This window comes from Cupressus sempervirens, chromosome 1, assembly GCF_028749045.1.
Source record: "Cupressus sempervirens isolate cs-2001-9-10 chromosome 1, ASM2874904v1, whole genome shotgun sequence".
In the NCBI taxonomy this organism is placed as follows: domain Eukaryota; kingdom Viridiplantae; phylum Streptophyta; class Pinopsida; order Cupressales; family Cupressaceae; genus Cupressus; species Cupressus sempervirens.
The window spans coordinates 550,355,014-550,380,284 of NC_143118.1; positions in this window are offsets into that span (position 1 = coordinate 550,355,014).

Here is a 25,271-nt window from a genome sequence, read left to right on the forward strand (position 1 = left end):
TGTTGGTATGATATTCATGTTTTTTTGTTTCCTTATGATTTCTATTAAAAAAATTTCTTAGATGCCTTATCATGGACCCACTTCATAGAGATTCCTCCCATTTTTCTCCATATGATGAAAAGGGCTAGTTTTACCCCAAATGTTCATATTATTTTTGGCTTTGAATAAGTTGATATTTCCCCATCCAAGTACCTCACAGTCCAAGAGTTCCAGGAGTAGCAAGAGAGGAAGAAAAACTCAAGCCCATATGTTGATCCCTCCTTAGGACTAGTCTCCACTACAACATCAAATGGCCAATCTGCCTAGTTTCTCATAGACCCTTGTAATGATTCCAAGCCCAAGTGTAAAGAGCTCTAAAACTATATATATGGTTTGTGCCTTAGCTTTTGTAACATGGGAAGGATTTTTGAAGATGTTCAATTCCCTTATGAGTTTTCAGACAATGGAAACTTTTCTTTCATTATGCTCCTCATGACTTCTTGGCTTAATGATTTGTGTAATGAGAATGAGATGTGGGATAATGAATCTTGTGTTTTCAGCATGGTTTCTAAGAATTTTGACATTTTTAATGAAGCTCACCAAGCCCCCTTTAGGTTGTAGCAAGAGGAAGAATTAAACATTGTGTAGGAGCATCTAGGTAGGCTAAGTGTGAAACCTAGGTATTTATTTATTTTTGGCTTGTAGTGATGTTATCTATATCAATATTCTAATAATAGGTCCTATGTAGTCATTAGTGGTTTTTAGGAGAGTTGGCAAGACCATGACCAAGTAGCTAGAAGTTGCCAAATGTTGTCAACTAGGTGACTTAGGTCATGTAAAGGCTAAAATAGCCTAGAAAGGTTCCAATGGCTTTTAATAGTTCATTTGAAGTAATTTTATGCATATTATATTTCTACTTGGTCTTTGTGCCAAATTCAGAGGTCTAACACCATGTAGAGAAAAAGTTGCTAAAATGATGTCATATTGGCATGACAACAATTTCTTGCAAAAAGCAACTCTTTTGCATTTTTTCCAATTTGTAACATCCTAAATATTTAGAGAATTTATATAATTTATGGAGTGGACTTTAAAAATGTGAGGAAAACCATTTTCATGGGTTGGTCAAGTTGGTTTTGCATTTGTACAGTTTGTGCAAGTGTTTTGTTACATGTTTTATGCATTTGAAGGCATTTTTGATACATAAGGATTCAACGGCCTGATTTTTGTGTTGGAAAAGTTCTGAAATATTATCTTTCATCTTGTTGTAGCCTTTTTTTAATCATTTCAATTCATTTATATTATTTTAGAAAATCTTTTTGTTCTGGCCAAGTTGTTGGTCTGAACAGGTTTGCACTTAGAAGATGGGATCTTAGGGCCACTTCCCACCATTGGAAACCTTTGGTATTTTGGGATTTGGAAATAAGGTCCATGTAAATTATGTACTAGAAAGGAGGGCCATTGGAAGCATTAGAAAGAATTTTTAAGGTAATGCCCTAGGCAAGGCAAATGCAACTTGGCTAGGAATCACAATTGGAAAAATGAGCTATGGAGGGGATTGATGTACAAATACCTCAATCTAGCCATACTATGAGTAAGGAGGAGGTCTGACCTTGCTTTAATCCAAAGTAGAGGTCTTAGAACATTTTCTAAGGTGGTGTTCCATTACAACAACCATAAAGCCCTTAAAACCCTCAATTTTGGCATAAAATTGTACTTTGGTTGTACAAATAGTTTGGGGGTTGAACAATCACAAAATCTTGAGGTATTCCAAAAAGGGTATCCATAAATGTAATTTTTTTTGTAGGGTTGTTAAGAAGGTTTCCAAGAAATCTTGTTGCCAGCTATTTAGGAGGGCTAATTCCTAGTAGCCTTTTTGGAGCAATTTGTTGTATTTTCCCTAGTAGATTGAATGCACCTATGAAACCAGCATTGTTTAGTGTATTGGATGTTAGAAGGAGTATGAACAAACCACAAATGAAGAACTAGCACCCTTGGAGCTATAGATGGACTTGAGGGTTAGTAGTGGATTGGATTAGGCTAGTAAGCAATTTGATGTCACTTTGTTGGTTTGCCCCCAATTGAAGGATTAAGATATCTTGAGCAAGGTCCTAGTAAGCATAGGGTGTGAAAAATCCATAGTGGGTCTAGTGAATGACCTAAGGTAGCCTTGAGAGAGCTTGGGGTTTAGAAGCAAGGTTGGGGTGTTACATCAGAGTGGTATTAGAGCAAGTTAATTTGTAAAGATTTGGGAAAAGATAGTGGATTTTTGAAGCCACTAAAGAATTAGTAGGAGAATCCATGATGGTGACTAACGTAGAGCTAGGTAAAGAGTTTGATGAGAAAAGGTAAAGAAATTAGCTTCTTGAAGAAGCACTGGACGAGGTGAAGCAAAAACTAGATGCAGTTGTAAAGGCAACCAAGAAAATGGAAGAAGAAGAAGATGGGAAGTGTAAGAAGGTAGTAGAGAAAGACATCATACCTAAACCTAATCCTATCTTGCAAGAAGAACCTTTCTCAAAAGCAATCAAAGCCTTGGGAGGTAAAGCCTTAGAAGGAGTGCCACTTTTTAGTGGTAAGATGGATATTGATGTAATTATAGATTGGTTAGAGGGTATGGAGAACCACTTTGAGTGTGAGGGTATCTCAGAGGCACAAAAGGTTAAAGTGGCTAAGTCAAGGCTTAAAGGCTCAACCTTAACATGGTGTTAGTATGTACGAGATGAAAGAGTCAGCATGGGCAAGAATCCAATTGCAAATTAGAGTGCTATGGTAAATAGAATCAAGGAGAAATTCCTACCTAAAGACTTTGAGATCCAACTCCATTAAAAAGGTAAGGACTGAAGCAAAAAGTGATGTAGGAGCATCTTGGGTTGCCTTGTTATCCTGCTCATTTTGTTCACCTAGTAGTTCCTTCATGTGCCTAGTAGTCCTTCATGTGCCTAGCAATTCCTTCATGTGCCTAGTGGTTCTTCATGTGCCTAGCAATTCTTTCATGTGCCTAGCAATCCTATTTTCTTCATGTGCCTAGCAACCTTATTTTCTTCATGTGCCTAGTAACCCTATTTTCTTCATGTGCCTAGTAACCCTATTTTCTTCATGTGACTAGTAACCCTATTTTCTTCATGTGTTGAGTTGATGTAGCAATTTCTTCATGTGCCAAGTTTCTGTAGCATTCCTTCATGTGCCGAGTTACCCAGTGTATGCCGAGTGATTCTTCATGTGTTGAGTAACTCAATGTATGCCGAGTGTTTCTTTAGGTGCCGAGTTACTCAGTGTATGATGAGTGTTTCTTCATGTGCTGAGTTACTTAGTGTATATCTAGTGATTCTTCATGTGTTGAGTTACTCAATGTATGCCGAGTGTTTCTTCATGTGTCGAGTTACTCAGTGCATGCCCAATGTTTCTTCATGTGTCGAGTTACCTAGTGTATGCTAAGTGCTAGTATTTGGATGTGATTTTGTGAACTGACTTGCAGGATTTATTTCATTGGCGACATTTATGTTAAGATCTTTCCTTGGGATGAGTCCAGACTTTTTTTGGGTTGGCCTTCCTCTTATGTAATATTCTAGAATGTTCTGTAAGTCATTTTGGCAAGTATAAATAGAGATTTTAGGCTTAGAGTTAAGTAAGTTTTTGAAGAAAAGAAGTTTTTGGAGAAGAAATTTTGGAGAAGCTTTTGAGAAGAAGATTAGAGAGCAGAGCTGAAAGTGTGAATTTGCAGTTGGATCTTTGAATGTGAATGTATTTGTAATTGGCTGTAACCTAGAAGGCCTTACAGCTAGGCATGTATGAAGATATTTTGATGAATCAATAAAAGTAATTCAGCCTTCTTCCTCCTTTGGTTTTTGTTCTTTGTGTTCATTTCCATTGTGTTAACTATTGCAGGGTGGTTTGGATAGCTGGGTGAACCTTTGGCCCTAGTTACTCCTCCTCTTGCCTACATCAGTTGGTATTAGAGCTTGAGGTTCATCCTTGTGGAGATTGGATTGTGTAGAACCCTGATTTGGATTTGGTTGTAGGGTGGCAGATCTGCAAATTTGACCTATAACTTGTAGAGGGTTACGATCTTGCAGGAACCTGATTTGTGAAGATGGTTCATGGTAGAGGGAATAATGTTGATAATGCTATATTGGATTAGTCAAGACAAATTGTAGCCAGATTAGATGCTGTGGAGATATCCCAAAGGAGAAGAGAACATCTTGACGATTTGAGTTATGATGAAGTAGCAACACCAAACCATAATCTAGAACCTGAAGAAGATCAAGATGAGGAAAGATTGTTGCAAGTATTGTCCAGGAAAAATTCAAAACCTACTATAGAAGTTGTTCCTTATGATAGAAAATTGAATATCAATGCTATGCTAGATTAGATCTCTGATGTGGAGAAGTTATTTGAGTATGAAAACACTCCTGATAATAGAAAGGTGAAGATTGTAGTCACTAGGCTGAAAGGTCATGCATCGCTATGGTGGGAGCACTTGCAAACTGATAAACAAAGGAGAGGAAAGGAGAAGATCGAAACTTGGCCAAAGATGGTAAAAAAGGTAAAGAACAAATTCCTTCCTACTGATTACCAAGTTATCTTGTTGAGAAAGATGCAAAATTTGAAGCAAAAAGACATGACTATGAAAGAATATATTGAGGAATTCTATAGATTAGACATCAGATCTGGACATGTGGATGATGATGTTGAGAAAATTTCAAGGTACATTAATGGATTGAGATCTAGAATACAAGATGAAATAAGTTTTGTGAAGCTAGAAAGTGTAGAAAAAGCATATCAATATTCCTTGAAAGATGGGGAGATCTTGGCAAAGAAGCCTGAACAAAGACAGAGAGGTAGAGGTGGTAGATTCCAGAGAGGTAGAGGTAGATCTTATGGAGAAAGTGGTAGATCTGATAGTTCTATGTAGGATAAATGCAAATTTGAATGGAAGAATGATGACAAAGGAAAGATTGAATGGAAAAGTAGTAATTCTTACCGAGGAGGCACTAATTCTTACCGAGGAAGAGGTAATTCTTATTCTAGAGTTGGATTTCATGGTAATTGTTTTAGATGTGGCAAAAAAGAGCATAGATCCTTTGAATGTAGATCTTCTAAAGGTGGATAGAATAATAGAAATGCTATGATTCAAGAAGAAATTGAGAGTTCACCAAGTGGACCTGAGGCTAGAGAAAGTTTGATGTTGAGAAGAACCTTATGCAATAAGGGAAGTGATGAGGAACCTATTTTAAGGAGAACTCTTTTCAAGATAAGATGTAAGATGGCTAGAAAATGCTATAAAGTGATCATTGACAGTGGAAGTTCTACAAATCTAGCATTAGAAGAGTTGGTTACCAAGTTGTAGTTACAGAGGTTGAAACATCCCAAACCTTATCATGTTTCATGGATCAAAGATGAGCATAAGATATTGGTAAGTGATCAATGCCTTGTGAAGTTCAAAATTGGACATTACTTTGATGAAGTTTTGTGTGATATTATGCCCATGGATTGTTGTCATATTTTGTTGGGTAGAACTTGGCAATATGATAGATATATTGTACATGATGGAAGATTGAATCAATATACTCTTTGGGTAAATGGGAAGAAACAAACATTGTTGCCTTTGATTGAAAGTCTAGATGAGGTTAATTGTACTACTATAAAAAAATTCATGGTTAATGAAAACAATTTGAAAAGGAAATGAAAAAGAATCAAGTTTTTTTTTCTATAATTCCAAGAAAACTGAGTTTTTTCAATGGAGATTGAGTGCAAGAAAATAGTGTTAACCGAGTGCTAGTCACTGGTGACAGAATGATAGATGGTAGTATTGATCATGTGCCAAGAGAAATTGTAAAGTTGTTGAATGAGTATAAAGGCATTATTGTTGAAGATATTCATGATGGTTTATGTCTAGTAAGAAGCATAAGTCATTGTATGGATCTAATCCCTAGAGCTAGTTTTCCAAACAAAGCACCATATAGATTGACACCTATAGAGAATGAAGAACTTAACAGACAAGTGCATGAATTGTTGCAGAAAGGTTTGATTAGAGAAAGCTTGAGTCCATGTGTTGTACTTGCTATATTAGCACCTAAAAAGAATGGAGAATGCAAAATGGGTACTGATTCTAGAGCCATTAACAAGATAACAGTGAAATATAGGTTTCCTATGCCAAGGATGGATGACATAATGGATTATTTGAGTGGAGCAAAGTATTTTACCAAGATTAATTTGAAGAAGTGGAGACATTATTTGATTCCTAAAAAAATTGTGTTGTATATTGATCATAAAGCTTTACAATACTTGGGAAGCCAACATAAATTGAATCAAAGACATATGAAGTGGGTTGAGTATTTGCAGAGTTTTACATTTTTGATCAAGCATAAGAGTGTAGTTACTAACAAATTTGCTGATGCATTGAGTAGAAGACATTCTTTCTTGACTAAAATGAAGGTTGAAGTTCTTGGTTGTGATGAGATGAAAGAGTTATATGATGCTGATCCTGATTTTTTTGAGGCATGGAGAGAGTGCAGAGCACCAAATTTGATAGATCACATAAGTAAGTATGATGAGTATTTCATTCAAGAAGGTATGTTGTTCAAAGGTATTCAGTTGTGTATTCCTAGAAGTCCTATGAGGTTGAATTTGATTAAGGAAAAGCATAGTGGTGGATTAGTTTGACATTTTGGAATTGATAAGACATTAAGTTTGCTAAAAGAGAAATATTATTGGCCACAAATGTATAAGGATGTTCAAAAATTTGTAAAGAGTTGTGGAGTTTGTCAAGTTGCAAAGGGAGTGACTCAAAATATTGGTTTGTATACACCTATTACTATTCCTGAGAAACTTTGGACTGACATTAGTATGGATTTTGTTCTTGGATTGCCTAAGATAGTGAAAGGGTATGATTCTATATTTGTTGTAGTAGAAAAATTTTCTAAGGTGGCTCATTTCATACCATGTAAGAAGACATTAAATGATGAGCATGTTGCTGAGCTTTTCTTTAAAGAGATTGTGAGATTGCATGGATTACCAAGAAGCATTATTTCAGATAGAGATAGTAAGTTTGTTGGTTATTTTTGGAAGACTTTGTGGAAAAAGATGGGTACTAAATTGAAGTTCAGTTCTACATTCCATCCACAAATAGATGGATAGAAAGAGGTTGTGAATATAAGCTTGAGTAATTTTCTAAGATGTTTTGTTGGGAATAAGCTAAGTAATTGGGAGATGGTATTGGCACAAGCTGAATTTGCATATAACAATTTTGTGAATAGGAGTACAGGGAAGACACCTTTTGAGATTGTTACCAAAATGCATCCTAGAGGTATATCAGATTTGAGAGATGTTGTTGGTGAAGAAAAGAAAAGTACTATAGGAGAAGAATTTTCTGATTTTATGGAGTCTTTGCATAAGGAAGTGAAGTTGAGGTTGGAACAAAGCAATTAGAAGTATAAGGAGAATGCTAATCAGTCTAGAAGACACCATGATTTTCAAGTTGGTGATGAGGTGATGGTTCATTTGAAGAAAGGAAGATTCTAGGTTAGAACATACAATAAGTTGAAGATGAAAAAATTTGGACCTTGTAAGATCTTGAAGAAGTTTGATAGTGGTAATGCTTATGAAGTTGTGTTAGCTGATGACATGGATATATCTCCTATATTTAATATTGCTGATTTGTATAAGTATCATGAGTCAGAGGATGAAGTTGTTATACTAGATGATTATCCTAAGAAATAGATTGAGGAAGTTGAATAGATATTGGATCAAAGAGTTGGCAAGAGTACAAGAGGAAAAGATTACTATGAATATGTGGTGAAGTGGAAGAACAGACCTATTGAAGATGCTTCATGGATTTCTCAATTTGAGTTGGATTCCGCTCAGGTTGGGACATCTCAATGATTTAGGAGAATCATTTCTTTCAACCCCAATTGTTTGATGCAGGAGCATCTTAGGTTGCCTTGTTATCCTACTCATTTTGTTCACCTAGTAGTTCTTTCATGTGCCTAGCAATCCTTCATGTGCCTAGCAATTCCTTCATGTGCCTAGTAGTCCTTCATGTGCCTAGCAATCCTTCATGTGCCTAGTGGTCCTTCATGTGCCTCGTAGTTCCTTCATCTACCTAGTAATCCTTCATGTGCCTAGCAGTTCCTTCATGTGCCTAGCAGTCCCTCATGTGCCTAGCAATTCCTTCATGTGCCTAGCAGTCCTTCATGTGCCTAACAATTCCTTCATGTGCCTAGTAGTTCTTCATGTGCCTAGAAATTCCTTCATGTTTCTAGCAATCCAGTTTTCTTCATGTACCTAGCAATCCTATTTTCTTCATGTGCCTAGTAACCCTATTTTCTTCATATGCCTAGTAACCCTATTTTCTTCATGTGTCGAGTTACTATAGTAATTCCTTCATGTGTCAAGTTATTATAGCATTCCTTCATGTGCCAAGTTACCCAATGTATGCCAAGTGATTATTCATGTTCGAAGTTACTTAGTGTATGTCGAGTGTTTCTTCATGTGCCAAGTTACTCAGTGTATGCTGAGTGTTTCTTCATGTGCCGAGTTACTCAATGTATGCTGAGTGTTTCTTCATGTGCCAAGTTACTTAGTGTATGTCAAGTGTTTCTTCATGTGCCGAGTTACTTAGTGCATGTCAAGTGTTTCTTCATGTGCTGAGTTACCCAGTGTATGTCGAGTGTCAATATTTGGATGTGATTTTGTGAACCAACTTGCAAGATTTATTTCATTCATGACATTTATGTTAAGATCTTTTCTTGGGATGAGTCTAGACCATTGTTGGGTTGGCCTTCCTCTTATGTAACGCTCTAGAATGTTCTGTAAGCTATTTTGGCAAGTATAAATAGAGAGTTTAAGCTTAGAGTTAAGTAATTTTTTGAAGAAAAGAAGTTTTTGGAGAAGCTTTTGGGAAGAAGATTAGAGAGAAAAACTAAAAGTATGAATTTGCAGTTGGATCTTTGAATTTGAATGTATTTTTAATTGGTCGTAACCTAGAAGGCCTTATAGCTGGGCATGTATGAAGATATTTTGATGAATCAATAAAAGTAATTCACTCTTTTTCCTCCTTTGGTTGCTATTCTTTGTGTTCATTTCCATTGTGTTAACCCTTGCAAGGTGGTTTGGATAGTTGGGTGAGCCTTTGGCCCTAGTTATTTGTCCTTTTGCCTGCATCAAAAAGATCTTGATCTGAACACCTATACTAAATAATTTCAAAGGTTGTGTTTGAGATCTAAGAAGCAAGAAGAGGAGTCGCTCAAGGAGGCAAGGTATCTCAGTGGCTTAAAGTGGAACATTCAAGAGGGGCTTAGCTTGTGGTCCCCTACCACTTTCCAAAGATTTCATCCGATAGCTTTGAAGGTAGAAGAAAAGAATGGGAGGAAAGGAGATTCTAACCTCAAAGATAGAGGCAAAAGTAGGAATAAGAAAAACCAAACAGGAGACTACCAAGGCAAAGGTAGTGAGCAAAAGAACCAAGGTGAAAGCAAACCCATGGAGCAAACTAGTGACCACTCTTCAAGGGGTGGTTATAATAGAGGGAGACGAAATCAATTAGTTATATACAATGTAGAGTTAGATGGTCATCATTATGATAGATCTACTCTATATAGATCGAGTCATGTACACAAGCTAGCATTTACTGAGTAGCTCTATAGGATCCAAGTAAATGTATGGTCACAAAGTAATTTTCTATATGTACCAAGCTCATCAATGACCAAGTGAATTCCAAATATACAAGTATTGAGCAATATAGTATGTGCCAATCAAAATATATGTCGATCATTAGAAGGTTAACAAAGGTCGAGCAATAGCAATGCTGAGTATCAAAGATAGTAAAGATCGAGCAATGTAGAGTTTACATAAAAGTTAGAAATGGAAAAGAGTATGAGGAAAAATATTATCTAGGCTGACTTAGAAGGATTATTTAAGTTTTTTAGAGATTGTTAAATAAAATTTAATACTAGAAGAGGTTTTTATAGAACATTTACATGATGTTGATCACATATCCCTATGTTGTATGTTCAACTATCAATATGAAGAGGAAAAACATGGAACCATCTAGAAAGATCTTTATAGAAATCTCTAAATAGAGATGATCTTAACCTAGATCATATAAATCATGAAATAGAAGAAGAAGAGAAGAGTATATATGTGAACATGAAGCATTATACTATGAAGGATTGAGAAGACCAGAAGTCTTTCAAGGGTTTTATTATCATATAATAGAGAAATTAATCTATTCATAAGTAGTGAAGTGAAAGAGAAAGACAAGTGCTATCATATTACAGGAGAGGATCATCTAGTAAGGAGAAGACTTGAAATTAGCTTATAGAGAAAACTAAGAATCAAGTACTGAAATAGTCTTAATAGACTTGAATCAAGGTAAATCTCTTAACATGGTGGTCTTAATAGATCTTTGTAAATATTCTAACAGAGTCCTTACTTAGTTGTAAGTGTTATATCCTCTAACAAGGTGGGACCTAACAATCTCTTAAGTCTTTAACATGACAGACTCCTAATATAGAAGATCATATTTTATGGTCAAACATTGTAATCTTAACTGGTTAACTTTATTACTATAGTAGTGAAGATTTTTGGGTGTCATCCCCACCCTAGTTTTACCTTCACCTTGCAGGGCTTCTGGGTTAAAAATATTATGTTATATGTTTTTAATTTCATGTATGTGATTTAATTGCTTTACATGCACAAGTTATTGATAGATGTGGATGAATATGATAAAAGTTTAAAGTGTTAAAGATTATGATTCAACCCCCCCACCCCCTCCCCCCTCTCAGTATCTAATTTATCTTGTTTGCACCTCTATTAATCAGCTAATTATCTCATAACTAATTTATATATTCATTAATTTTCTTTGTTCCCAAACAATATTACCAATAATAGGAAAAAAAATTTGAATATAAAGGAAAATACACATGAAAACTAATCCAAACTTACATATAGAATTCTTTTCCTTCCTAGTGGATATCAATTTTTCTACCAGTTGAAGTTCTTGTAACTTTGCAAGATTAAATTCATGATCTTTCATAACAATCTTCCATGCCTGATCCACTAACATACCATGCACACTATTCAATCTACTTGATTGATAGAATTTGTGAGAAATCACTCTCATTGCAAATTTAATCAATTGATTAGAAATTTTTAAGATGGATAACCCTCATCCATTCCACTTGGTTCCTGTGTTAGCTTCAACTTTCTCATGACTCAAACAACGCATTATTTTCTTCTTATCTATCTCTAGGATAACCAATAACCTTTTGAATCATTTTAATGGTTATATCAATATTAGACTCGACTTACATTGAAAATATTTAGTGACTAAAGACTTTCTCGGCTCTTATAGTTCATTGGAATTTACATGTTATATACACAAGTTTTTACATGACTTAGCCTATATAGAGTATCTCAGTCATAGTGATGACCTTCTAACTTTGCCTAATTTATGATTAAGTGTTTGACACTAATAGAAAAAAATAGTTAGAGATATCAACAAGTAGTTATTCCTTGCCTTTGTCATTGCATAAGCATAGAAAGATTTTGAGATTTAATCTTCTTAATATAGATTCAAAATTATGTTTTTTTTACACTAGTAACATAACAAAATCTAAGGTCTACCTGCCTAGGTCTTGCAAAGCCTAAAGTGAAGAAGGATTTTAGCCTTATAGTTGGCCTAGGTTCTAATCAAAGTTTATCCATTATAAGAGTTAGTGGCCCTTAGATATACTTTGTGTTAGCTACTTGGTAGTTAAAATCATTGTTAAATCAAGAGTCAGCACAAGTTTCCATTGAATAACATACAAGTATCATAACTTACATCATCATTATACTTTCTTCACATCCTCTTTGTCAATCAAATGATATGGAACTCTACTTAATTAACATAATCTATCAAAAAATAAGGCTTGACATAAATGACAACATAACAATTTAAATTAACCTTTAACATATATTTGTTGGATACAATTGATTAATTATGTGTTGTCTTTGATGTTACACAAATGTCATATCATTATCAGTCAGTATATGCCAAACTCACTTGGGTAGTGAAGACAGCTCTCAGTTTATATTGAGTGTTCCTATGTTTGCTTAGTTCAAAAGGTAGTGTCTATCAAGTTCACTCAAGCGTCAAAGGAAAAGTTGCAGAAAGTGAGTGTTAATTGAGCTCACTCGGGTAATGAAGGAAAGTTGGATGGAATCAATACTAACTGAGCTCACTCGGTTGCCAAAGGATTTTTGCAAGTTTGAAGTGTTAACCAAGCTTCTGTTAGTTAACAAAGGAAATCATTTCTGAGTCAGTTTCTATCGAGTTGGGTCAGCTAGCAAAGGATTTTTTTATATTTTTATACTAAGCTTAATTGATTTATCTATTGATTCAAGCCAACTAAGGTGATGAATATTAATTATTTTAAGTTGTATTTGAGTTGACTCAAAAAAGTGGAAGATATAAGTATAAGATCAAGTTGTGATTTCAAAGTGTAAGTCATGAAGGTGTTATTGAAGATTTAATGATGAGAAGAGGAAGTGAATTTGAAGGATAAGAAGAATATCCTTGTGGAGCAGCAAAGATATATTTGATCAAGAAGGATCAAGTACAAGCTAGAATAGAGATCTATAATCAGCAAATTCATTGCATTCCAATCAAGTCATCTCATTGTTACACTCTAACCATTGTAGTAGTGATCTAAATCTCATATCAGAGTTGGCTTAATAGCTATTTATAAATCCTCTAACAAGGTGGCAATTCCACTGAATTGTTCTCAAGACATCTAACAAGGCCACTCCTAACAAGGTGATTAAATCTTTTAATAGGGTCACACCTAATAGTGTGTTTTGTAACCTTTAATAGGGTTGCTCCTAACAGGGCTTACCTTTTGTAATTGGTGGTATTTTCCAAATTGGGTTTCCATGTTAAATCTTGATGTCAAATGTGTTCATGCTATCTTCTTTTATGTTTTTAAAACTTAGTTAAAGTAATGGTAATCTCAATAACCACTCCTAACAAGGTGATTAAATCTTTTAATAGGGTCACACCTAATAGTGTGTTTTGTAACCTTTAATAGGGTTGCTCCTAATAGGGCTTACTTTTTGTAATTGGTGGTATTTTCCAAATTGGGTTTCCATGTTAAATCTTGATGTCAAATGTGTTCATGCTATCTTCTTTTATGTTTTTAAAACTTAGTTAAAGTAATGGTAATCACAATAACATCTAAAGGTTTATATGTTAAGCATTTATTGAGCTAATTTAGTTATTACTGAGTTACAACATTCTATGTGTTTTTTGAGCTTCAGTAGTGTTAAGTTATCTATTTGCATTTTGTACTAACATCTAAGGGATCTAGGATTTAATTTTGTAGTAACTGATTCACCCCTCCCATCTTAGTTACTCTTCTTATATTTCAAACAATTGGTATCAGATCTTTTGGTGCTTGTAGAGAAGGTTTCAAGGACATAAGCTAAAGATTAGGATGTCTTACAAAAGAGAGATTTCCAAACTAAAAAAAGATAGTTTTTTAGCATGGCAAGGACTTATGAGGTTACATCTAGCTACCATTAGTGATTCAGGTTGCAAGTATCTTGATGCTAAATACAAGACTCCCACTGGAACTTTATTTTTTGAAGATATTTTTGAAAAGAAGAATCGTAATATCATGATGATAGATATTGCATCTACTCTCAGTTATGCTGAATTTGATGAGGTAAAAGATTACAAAAATGCTTATGAAATGTGGAAGAAACTAAAAGATATCTATGAAGGAGATGAAAATGTAAGAAGAGCCAAAGCAGAAAGCCTTAGAGGACAATTTGATCAAATGAGAATGAAAGAAGATGAAAACATTAAAAAATATATGAAAAGGATCAAGGCCAATATAAGTGCAATCAAAGCATCTGTAGGAGACATTAAGGAGGAAACTATTGTAAGTAAAGTGCTCAAAAATCTTCTTTCTATTTATGCAATTATAGTATCTACTATTCAGGAAATGAGATGTAATTCAAATAATAAAATAGGCTTGGATGCTCTAGTTGGAAGATTAATAGCTTTTGAATTAGACAATTATGATAACTATGTTCCTACTTCAAAGAATATTGAATCTACATTCAACGAAAAACTCTCACTCAAAGAAAAGGGTAAGAAATCAAAGTCTAGTCAATCAGGAAGTGATGGATCAAAAGAAAGTTTAGATGGTGATCTTGAAGTTGTTGAAGCCCTACTTGCAAGGAAGTATTCAAAGGAAGAGGGAAGTACAAAGGTAAAGTTCCTCTGATCTTCTTTTCTTGTGAAGAAATTGGTCACATTGCTGCTAGGTGTCCAAATAAGGAAATCAAGGATGAGAAGAAAACAAATAAGCATAAAGGTAAGAAGGACTCTAAGAACTACAAGAACTATAAGGACAAAGGTGAGAAATCTTGTTTTATAGCTAAAGATTCTAATAATAGTGAAGATGAAATGGTATATATTACTGTGAAAGATGAGTTTGATGATGAAGGAGACAAAGTGGTACTTATCTCTCATGTTAGAAAAAAATGATAAATGGACTATTAATAGTGGCTTCTCACATCATATGACTGGTGAAAAATATTAATTTGAGAATATGGAATATTATGATGGAGGTAGTGTAAGATTTGGAAACAATAAACCTTGTAGCATAAAAGGAAAAGGATGTATCCCATTGACTAAACAACTTGTATGTGACAATGCTTATTAGATTGAAGGACTAAAAAATAATCTACTCAGTGTGGCACAACTAAATAACATTAGATTCAAGTTAGAATTCAAGAATGGATAGGCCAAACTACTAGATGGGAAAGGAAATTTGGTTGGATTTGGCAAGAAAATAAAAATTAATCTATTTTATCTTGATCTTATTGATTTTTCATGTTTTATTGTTCAAGTAGAGGAAAGATGGTTATGGCACAAAAGGCTATGTCATGTGAATTTTGATAATTTGGTTAAGATAAGAAAACATAGAAGAGTAAGAGGTATTCCTAGTTTGAGGAAACTTGAGATGGGTCTATGTAAGAATTGTGAAATTGGTAAGATGGTAAAGGCTAGCTTCAAAAACAAAGACTATTAGTCAGAAGAAGTCTTGGAAATCATTCATATAGATTTATGTGGACCTATTGGAATAGAAAGTTATTGTGGAGAAAATTTTTTCATTCTTTTTGTTGATGACTATTTTAGAATGATGACAGTAATGTATTTAAAAGATAAATCAGAAGCCTTTCAAAAATTCAAGTGGTATCTGGCAAGAGTAGAAAAGGAAACTAGAAAAAGGTTGAAATGCTAAAGATCAGACCGAGGTGGTGAACTCATGTCCCATGAATTCAATAATATTAGCGGTGAAAGAGGAATCAAAAGACAAGTATCAACCCCCAGTACACCACAATAGAATGGGATAGCTAAAAGAAGAAACAAATCTATCATGGATTGTGCAAGAACCCTAATGATTGAAAAGAATATTACTCTCAAATACTAGAAGGAAGTTATCAACACTACAGCTCATGCCTTGAATAGAGTTTAGTTAAAGAAAGATTTTTTTTAAAACACCTTATCAACTATGGTATGGCTACAGACCTAATGTAAGTTACTTGAAAGTATTTGGCTACAAATGTTATATATTGAAAGAATCTAGAAAAGGAAAATTTGATGTAAAAGGTGATGAAGGCATATTTCTAGGATACTCCTACAAAAGTAAAGCATACAGATGTTTGAATTTGTCTACTCACAAAATCATAGAAAGTGCACATGTTAAACTTGATGAGTTTGTAGAAAAGAGTGAAGAAGAAAGAAACAAGGAGCTAGAAGATTACTAAAGATATTTTTACTATGAAACTAATACCCTCTCAAATCTATTTGATAGAAAAGAAGCTTATTCTCCTGAGTCCCCAAAAACTCCAATAATTATCGAGTTGTAGATAGTGCAACCTAAGCTACAAGGACCCAAGTCACAATCAGAGGCTACCAAGCTAGTTCAAATCGAGCTTGATAGACCCAAGTCATAGACAAAAGGGCTCGAGCTTAAAACTAAAATTCAAGAAGAAGATGGTGAAACTCATTCAAAGACCAAAGAGCCTATGTTAGTAAGATATGTTGGAAGAAATCATGCACCTGAGCAGATCATTGGAGACAAATTAGATGGAACAATGACAAGAGGAAAATTAAAGGTACATGTTTACTTGCTAAATTTGAACCTAGAAGTGTTGAGGATGCTCTAGAAAATGAAAGTTGGATTGAAGCAATGAATGAGGAGATAGAATAGATAGAAAAGAACAAAACTTGGACTCTTGTTCTTCGACCTAAGGATAAAAATGTAATTGGTACAAAGTGGGTATGTAGAAATAAGCTGAATGAAGATAGAAAAGTATCAAGGAACAAAGAAAAATTAATGTGCAAAGGTAATTCTCAAGAAGAAGGTATTGACTATGGTGAAACTTTTGCTCCCATTGATATATTATTGAAAAGATCATTTGAGTAAAAGAATGTTGAGAGAAGACTATGTGTTTTCAATCACTATTTTGTCACTTAGGTCAAACATGCTACATACTGGTAAGACAAGTGCTTATATGTTTCAAGCACTATCACTTAGTTAATTGATGAAGAGGATTTGATCAAGAAGATGTAACAAAAGTACCTAGAGGAAAGGTTGAGATATGATTATGTATTGAAGTGCAAGAATTAGTTAAAACAATGATAGCATAATGTATTGATAATCTACTTGAGGTTACAAAGTGATTGGATATACTTAGAAAGTTCAGAAGAATAAGGTTGGACAAAGTTAGTGCAAGCCGAGAAAAAAGTCAATTGGAGCCGAGTGAAAGCAATTTCTGGTGGATGCCAAGTAAACTAGTGGATGTCGAGAAACTTAGTAGGTGCCAAGCAAGATAGTTGAAGCCAAGTGATTTTTAGTTGATGCCAAGTAACATAGTATGTGTTGAGCATCAATAATTTGATAATGCCAAGCTACTGCATTATGAAAAAGATCAAAGATTCACCAAATAAAAGATGACAAGTTTATTTTCTTGGAACTTGTAAATTAGGAGGAAGATAAGATTGATGATTTGGAAGCATAGAATCTTATGTAAATAATTTTGGAGGTGAATCCAAATGAATTTTACGAGAAATTTTGAGAAACGACAAGATATGGGGTAGATACATTGTATCCTACCTAATCCATCAAAAACCCTAATTTTTGAGATGAATAATGAGTGAGAAAAAGAGATCTAATTTCCTATATGTAGGGATGTCTAGTCATGAAGCAATATTGGATGGAGGTTAGAGAGTTTTGAATGAAAAAATCTAACAAGGAGAAGGAAGAGGATTTGCTTCATCAAGTGACCCAAGAGAAGAAGTCTGCAATGGCAAACTAAATAAGAAGGCTTAACGAGGATGAATGGTTGAAGGGTGAACACATTTTCAAAACTGCAAAGTGTGGAAGCCAAGTAGAGTTGAGGATTGAATAGTGATCTGTAATCTACAAGTAAGGTTGTAAGTTATATTAAATAAAAGCTCTATTATTACTTTCTAACAATTGTATCAGATTAGGGTAAATCCTTTGGAGAAAGGTTGACTTAATAGTCATTGAAAAATCCTTTAACAGGGTAGCATTCCAAGTGAATGGCCTAAAGTCCTCTAACAAGGCTCACTTTTAATAAGGTGATTGAAATCCCTTAATCGGGTCACATTTAGTAGTGTGTGTTGTAACCTTTAAAAGTGTTGGCCTTTAATAGGGCATCACTTCAGAAGAGTGAAAAAGGAGTAGCATGTTATTGGTGGTTTTTTCCAAATTGGATTTTCACATTAAATCATTGTGTCAAATGTGTTGATGAATGTGTTATGTTTTATGCTTTACATTTATGCATGTTAATGTTACAATAACATATCAATTTTGGTTAACACACAATGAATGCATGAATGGTTAAGAATGTTATATGGGTTCACTAAATTGTGAAAAGTTTTATTTTTTACATATGGACCTTGAATAATTGATTCATTCCCTCTCTCAATTATTCTAAAAGAATTCTAACAATTGGTATCAAAGCATAGTTGCTTAAGAGGATTAGTTTTAAGGTACTAAAAGCATAAAGATCAAGATGTCAAAAAGAGAGATACCCAAGTTAAGCAAAGATAACTTTCCTACATGGAAAATTTTGATGAAGCTATACCTTGGAGGACTTGGAGATTATGCACAAACTTGCATTATAGAAGAACATGTTGATCCAGTAGGAGCCCTTACTGTTGAAGATTTGAAGAAAAAGAAAGAGCACAATCAAGCTATGTTGGAGATTTCCTTTGCCCTAAGCTATGCTGAGTTTGATGATATCAAAGACCTTAAAAGTGTGAAGCAGATGTGGGATGTCCTAAACACCATCTATGGAGGAGACAAAAAATTTTGAAGAGTCACGTCAGAGAGCCTCAAAGGTAAGTTTGATGACATGAGAATGGAAGAAGGTGAAAACATTGCTGAATATGTTGCTAGAATAAAAGAAGTTGTTAGTGCAAGGTGCAACTAGTAAAATAGACGATGATACTATGCTAAGTAAAGTCTTGAGAAATTTTTTTCCTGTGTATGCTATTAGATTGTCTACAATCCAAGAGCTAAGATGTATACCAATAAATGATCTAACCCTTGAAGGTTTGGTAGGAAGACTCACTTCTTTTGAGTTATCTAATTTTGACAACTATAGACCAAAGAGTATTGAATCAACTTTCAAAGTAAAATTGTTACTAAAGGATTCTAAGGAGGTAAAGCCAAAGAAGAAGAAAAGAAAGATAAAGTATGAATCCACTGACAACAATACAGATGAGGAAGACATTGAATAATTGGAAGCATTGATGGAAAGAATACTTCATGGAGGAAAAGGTAAATTCAAAGGTAAGCTACCTATCAGTTTTTTTAATTGCAATGAAGCTGGCCATATTGTAGTAAGATGTACACAGAAAAAGAACTTCAGAGAAGGGAACAAGCACAAAAATAGAAGAGAAGATGATGGAAGAGACTATAGAGATAAAGGCAAAAATTCATGCTACATTGCTGATGAAAATAACTATGATAGAAATGATGATGAAGTGGTATATGTTGCAATGAAGGATGAATCAGACAATGACAAGGCTACTACACTTATGACTTATGTGAACAAGAATGACAAATGGATCATTGATACTGGATGCTCACATCATATGGCTGGAGACAAAAGTAAGTTCATTACCTTAACCTATTATGATGGAAATAGTTTAAGATTTGGTAATGATGCACCATGTTCAATAAAAGGAAAAGGCTCTATCAAGCTTACGGACAAGATTTCATGTGACAATGCTTATTATGTTGAATTTTTTTTTAAACTTGTTAAGTGTATCACAATTGAATAATTTGGGATGCAAAGTTGAGTTTGAAAATAAATCAGCCAAGATATATGATACAAATGGAAACTTGATTGGAAAGGTGATCAAACTAGGAGTAATTTGTTCTATTTAGATATAGAAGATACTACTTGTCTTATTGCAAAATTTGGTGATGTATGCCTTTGACACAAGAGACTATGTCATATTAATTTTGGTAATCTGATTAGTATAAGTAACATGAAAAGAGTTAGAGGTTTTCCTAAGTTGAAGAAACAAGAAAATATAATGTGCAAACAATGTCAGCTAGGTAAGATGACAAAGTCAAGCTTTAAAAGTAAAGCTTATACCTCTAAGGAAATACTTGAAATTGTTCATACTAACTTGTGTGGACCCATTGAAGTGCAAAGCTACAAAGGAGATAGGTATATATTGCTACTTGTTGATGATTACTCTAGAATAATGACAGTCATGTTTCAAAAACAAAAATTAGATGCTTTTCAAATGTTTAAATGGTACTTGGCAAGAGTTGGGAAAGAAATAGATAAGAGCTTGAAATGCTTGAGATCAAACAAAAGAGGTGAGTTCACTTCACATGAGTTTGAGATGTTCTACAATGATAGAGGAATCAAGTGACAGACATCAGCACCTAGGACCCCTCCACAAAATGAAATTTTTGACAAAAAATAGATCTATAATAGACTATGCTAGAACACTTATGATGGAGAAAAATGTTGCTCTAAAGTACTAGAGAGAAGCTATAAGCACTACAATATACACCTTGAACCAAGTGCAACTAAAGAAAGGTATTCACTCAACACCTTTTGAAATATGGTATGGTCATCCACCTAATGTGAAATATTTTAAGGTTTTTGGAAGAAAATGCTACATTCTTAAAGATGTTAGGAGTGAAATTTTGATGCAAAGAGAAAAGAAGGTATATTCCTTGGTTACTCCACAAGAACTAAATCTTACAAGTGTTTAATTACTAACACTAACAAAATTGTGGAAAGTGAAAATGTGAATTTTGATGAGTTTATAGAAGCACATGAAGTTGAACCTACAAAAGAACCATAAGATTACAAGACATTTGTATACTACTATGTAGGAATGCCCACTGAAGAAGATGTTACAAGTCACGTAGCAAGCCAAAAAAAAAATTTCAAAAAATGTTGAGTCACATCCTATAAATGTCAAGTTGCATTCAGATGCCAAGTTGTAGAATGAGGAGAATGCACAATCTAACTCTAAGATTGGTAGACATAAAAAAGATGTTGAAATACTTGACAAAGATGCACATAGTGATACTGAAGCTAGGAGACAGAATGCAACCACAAGAACTGAGCCTAGACTATCCAAATATGTCAAAAGACATCATCCTACAGATCAAATCATTGGAGACAAACATGCAAGGCCAATGAAAAGAAAGAGGTTGAGAAGTGAATCATGTTTGTTAAGCATGAATGAACCTAAGATAGTGGGAGATGTGTTGGAAGATGATTATTGGCACAAGGCTATGGAAGAAGAAATTTAGCAGATAGAAAAGAACAAGAGCTTGAGCCTAGTTGCTAGACTAGAAAATAAGAATGTAATTGGCACAAAATGAGGATTCAAAAACAAGCTAGATGAGAAAGGTGAAGTGACAAGAAACAAAGCAAGACTAGTTTGTAAAGGGTATGCACAAGAAGAAGGAATTGACTATGATAAAAAAATTTCTCCTATTGCAAGAATGGAAGGAGTAAGAATTATGCTTGCTTATGATACTTATAAAGGTTTCAATGTTTATCAGATGGATGTTAAGTCTACATTTTTTAATGGCATATTAGAAGAAGAGGTCTATATAAAATTGCCATAAGAATTTGTGGATACGAACAATAAGAAAATGGTATGCTGATTGCACAAAGCCTTACATGGATTGAAACAAGCACCAAGAGCATGGTATGAGAGACTTCATACTTATCTTGTTAAGATTGGATTTGAAAGAATAGATGATAACAACAATTTTTCTGTGAAGATAGATAAAGAAAAAGGTATATTGTTATCTATAATATTTGTTGATGACATAATATTTGGAGGAAAAGATGCTTTGTGTAAAGATTTTACAAATCAGATGAGGCAGGAGTTTGAAATGTCAATATTTGGTGAGATCAAATTCTTTGTGGGATTACAAGTCTATCAAATGAAATATGGTGTATATATCACTTAGTCAAAATATGTCAAGGAGATATTGAATACATTTGAACTTGAGGATTCAAAACCAGTAAGTACACCTATGGTAACAACACTCAAGCTATCAAAAAATGATGATTTAGCTAAGGCCAATCAAAAATTACATAGATCCATGATTGGAAAATTGCCATATGTAGTACATAATAGACCTAATATTGCATTAGCTATGGGGATAGTTGCTAGATTCTCTGCTAATCCTAGAGAGAATCACTTGATGGTCGTGAAAACGATAATGAGATACTTGAAAAGAACATAAGAGTATGGTTTATACTATAAGAAGAATGAAAAATTTGAACTGAAAGCCTACACTGATGCTGATTGGGCTAGAAATATTGATGATAGAAAGAGCACCAGTGGAGGAGAATTTTTCTTAGGCAAAATAATTTTTACATGGACAAGCAAGAAGAAAAGTTGTACTTCCCAATCTAGTATTGAAGCAGAGTATGTTGCTACTACTATTAATTGTACAAACATTGTATGGATCAAACATCTACTAAAGGGAATGAAGGAAGAGATCATTCAACTTGTGACACTTTATTGTGATAATACAAGTGCTATAAATATATCAAAGAATCATGTAATGCATACAAAGACAAAGCACATTGCAATAAAGTATCATTATGTAAGGGAGTTGGTTAAAGACAAAGAGGTGAAGATGGAATACATCAACACAAATGAGTAAATTGCTGATATCTTCACCATTTACATTACCTAAGGATGCTTATGAGTATCTCAAAGGTAAACTAGGGGTGATACCCCTATCAAAGGCTATGTAAAAAATAGAGGGAGTACCCTGCATCAAACAAGCTAACATTCATTTCATAGAAATTGATGCAGTGGATATTACTTTAGGAAATTGCCTATAGTAATCATAGAGATAGAATTTCAAATCAGCCACAAGCAAAGTGACAGAGGGAGAAAATTGAAGAGCCTTAAAAAGCCTATGTCTACATATATCAAGATGTCAAGTGTTGAGTACATGTCTTTTGAATTGTTGTCAAAGAGGAAGAAATTACATCGAAAGTATAGTGCATAAGAAGAGAAATAAAGTGAGATTACATCATCAAAAGACTAAAAGAAAGAAAGAGGGAGAAAGCAAAAAACAAAAGAGGGAGATATTCAGATATTCTATATATCCATTACAAAAGAGAATGTTATATTTTATAACCTAAGAGGGAGTTTCACAAGCTTTCTTTTTGGTATTGCCTTACTGTTTTAACCTAGTTAATTTATCATGTTTGACTGGTTGATCAGTTTGGTTTGCCATTAATGCCAAAGAGGGAGATTTTTGTTATATGATTGAAAAGATCATTTGAGTAGAAGAAAGTTGAGAGAAGACTGTTTGATTTCAATCATTGTTTTGTCACTGATGTCAAACCTTCTAATGTTGGTAAGACAAGTGCTTATATTTTTTAAGTACTATCACTTAGTTGATTGATGAAGAGGATTTGATGAACAAGACGTAACAAAAGTACCTAGAGGAAAGGTTGAGTTATTATTATGTATTGAAGTGCAAGAATTAGTTAAGATAGTGATAACATAATGTATTGATAATCTACTTGAGGTTAGAAAGTGATTGGCTACACTTAGAAAGTTCAGAAGAATAAGGTTGGATGAAGTTAGTGCAAGCCAAGAAAAAAGTCAATTGGAGCCAAGTGAAAGAAATTTCTAGTGGATGTTGAGTAAACTAGTGGATGTCGAGCAAGTTAGTAGGTGTCAAGCAAGATAGTTGAAGCCAAGTGATTTTTAGATGATGCTGAGCACTAGTAAAATCTAGTTGATGCTAAGTGATTTTACAATTGATGTCAAGTAACATAGTATGTGTCAAGCATTAGTAAATTAATAATGCTGAGCTGTTGCATTATGAAAAAAGATCAAAGATTTGCCAAATAAAAGCTGACAAGGTTTTTTTCTTGGAACTTGTAAATCAGGAGGAAGATAAGATTGATGAGCTAGAGGCATAGAATCTTATGTAAACCATTTTGGAGGTGAATTCAAATGGATTTTAGGAGAAGTTTCTAGAAAGGCCAAGATATGGGGTAGATACATCATATCCTACCTAATCCATCAAAAACCCTAATTTTTGAGATGGATAATGAGCAAGAAAAAGAGCTCTAATTTCCTATAAGTAGGGATGTCTAGTCATGAAGAAATGTTGGATGGAGGTTAGAGAGTTTTATATGTAAAAATATGACAAGAAAAAGGAAGAGGGTTTGCTTCATCAAGTGATCCAAGAGAAGAAGTTTGCAATGGTGAACTAAGAAAGAAGGCTTAATGAGGATGAATGCTTGAAGGGTGAACAAGCTATCAGAACTACAAAGTTTGGAAGCCAAGTAGAGTTTAGAACCAAAGAGTGATATGTAATCTACAAGTAAGGTTGTAAGTTGTATTAGATCAAAGCTCTACTATTACTTTCTAAAAATTGTATCAGATTAGGGTAAATCCTTTGGAGAAAGGATGACTTAACAGTCATTGGAAAATCCTTTAACAAGGTGGCATTCCAAGTGCATGGCCTAAAGTCCTCTAACAAGGCTCACTTTTAACAAGGTGATTGAAATCCCTTAACTGGGTCACATTTAATAGTGTGTGTTGTAACCTTTAATAGGGTTGGCTTTTAACAAGTCATCGCTTCAGAAGAGTGAAAAAGGAGTAGCATGTTACTGGTGGTTTTTCCCAAACTGGGTTTCTACATTAAATCATTGTGTCAAATGTGCTGATAGATGTGTTATGTTTTATGCTTTACATTTTTGCATGTTAATGTTATAGCAAAATATAAATTTTGGTTAACACACAATGAATGCATGCATGGTTAAGAATGTTATATGGTTTCACTGAATTGTGAAAAGTTTTATTTTGTACATCTAAACCTTGAATAATTGATTCACCCCCCTCAATTATTCCAAAATAATTCCAATAGTTCCTGTGGCAAGACTAGAGGGTGTTAGAACATTTACTAGCATATGCAACACATAGAGGATTTAAAGTATATCAAATGGATGTCAAATCTACATTCCTGAATGGAATCCTTGATGAAAAAGTTTACATTGAACAACCAAAAGGTTTTGTAGATCCTAGCAGAAAAGACATGGTTTGCAAGTTACACAAAGCATTATATGGTCTCAAGGAAGCTCCCAAAGCTTGTTATGAAAGACTCCATAATTACTTGGTACAGATTGGTTTTCAAAGGACTAATGATAACACTAGTCTATATATCAAAGAAGGACCAGACAAGAAGATTATATTGCAATAAATATTTGCTAATGATACTCTATTTACATGAAATGATGACTTCTGCAAAGCATTTTTAGAAGAAATGAGTAAAGAATTTGAGATGTCCATGATTGGTGAGATAAAATTCTTTGTTTTATTGCAGACATAGTAGAAAAAGAATGGTATCTACATCACTCAATCTAAGTATATCAATGAGATACTAAAGAAATTTGGAATGGAAGATTCAAGACTAGTTGGAACCACCTCATCTACTAGACATAAGCTCTCCCAAAATGATGATTCCAAAGAAGTAGATAAAACCACATACATATCAATGATTGGAATATTGCAATATGTAGTACACACAAGGCCTCATGAGGTATATGAAAGGTACTGAAGACTATGGTTTATGGTACAAACTTGGAGGCAATTTGGACTTGAAAGTGTTTATTGATGCTGATTGGGTAGGAAGTCTTGATGACAAAAAATGCACTAGTGGTGTAGCAGT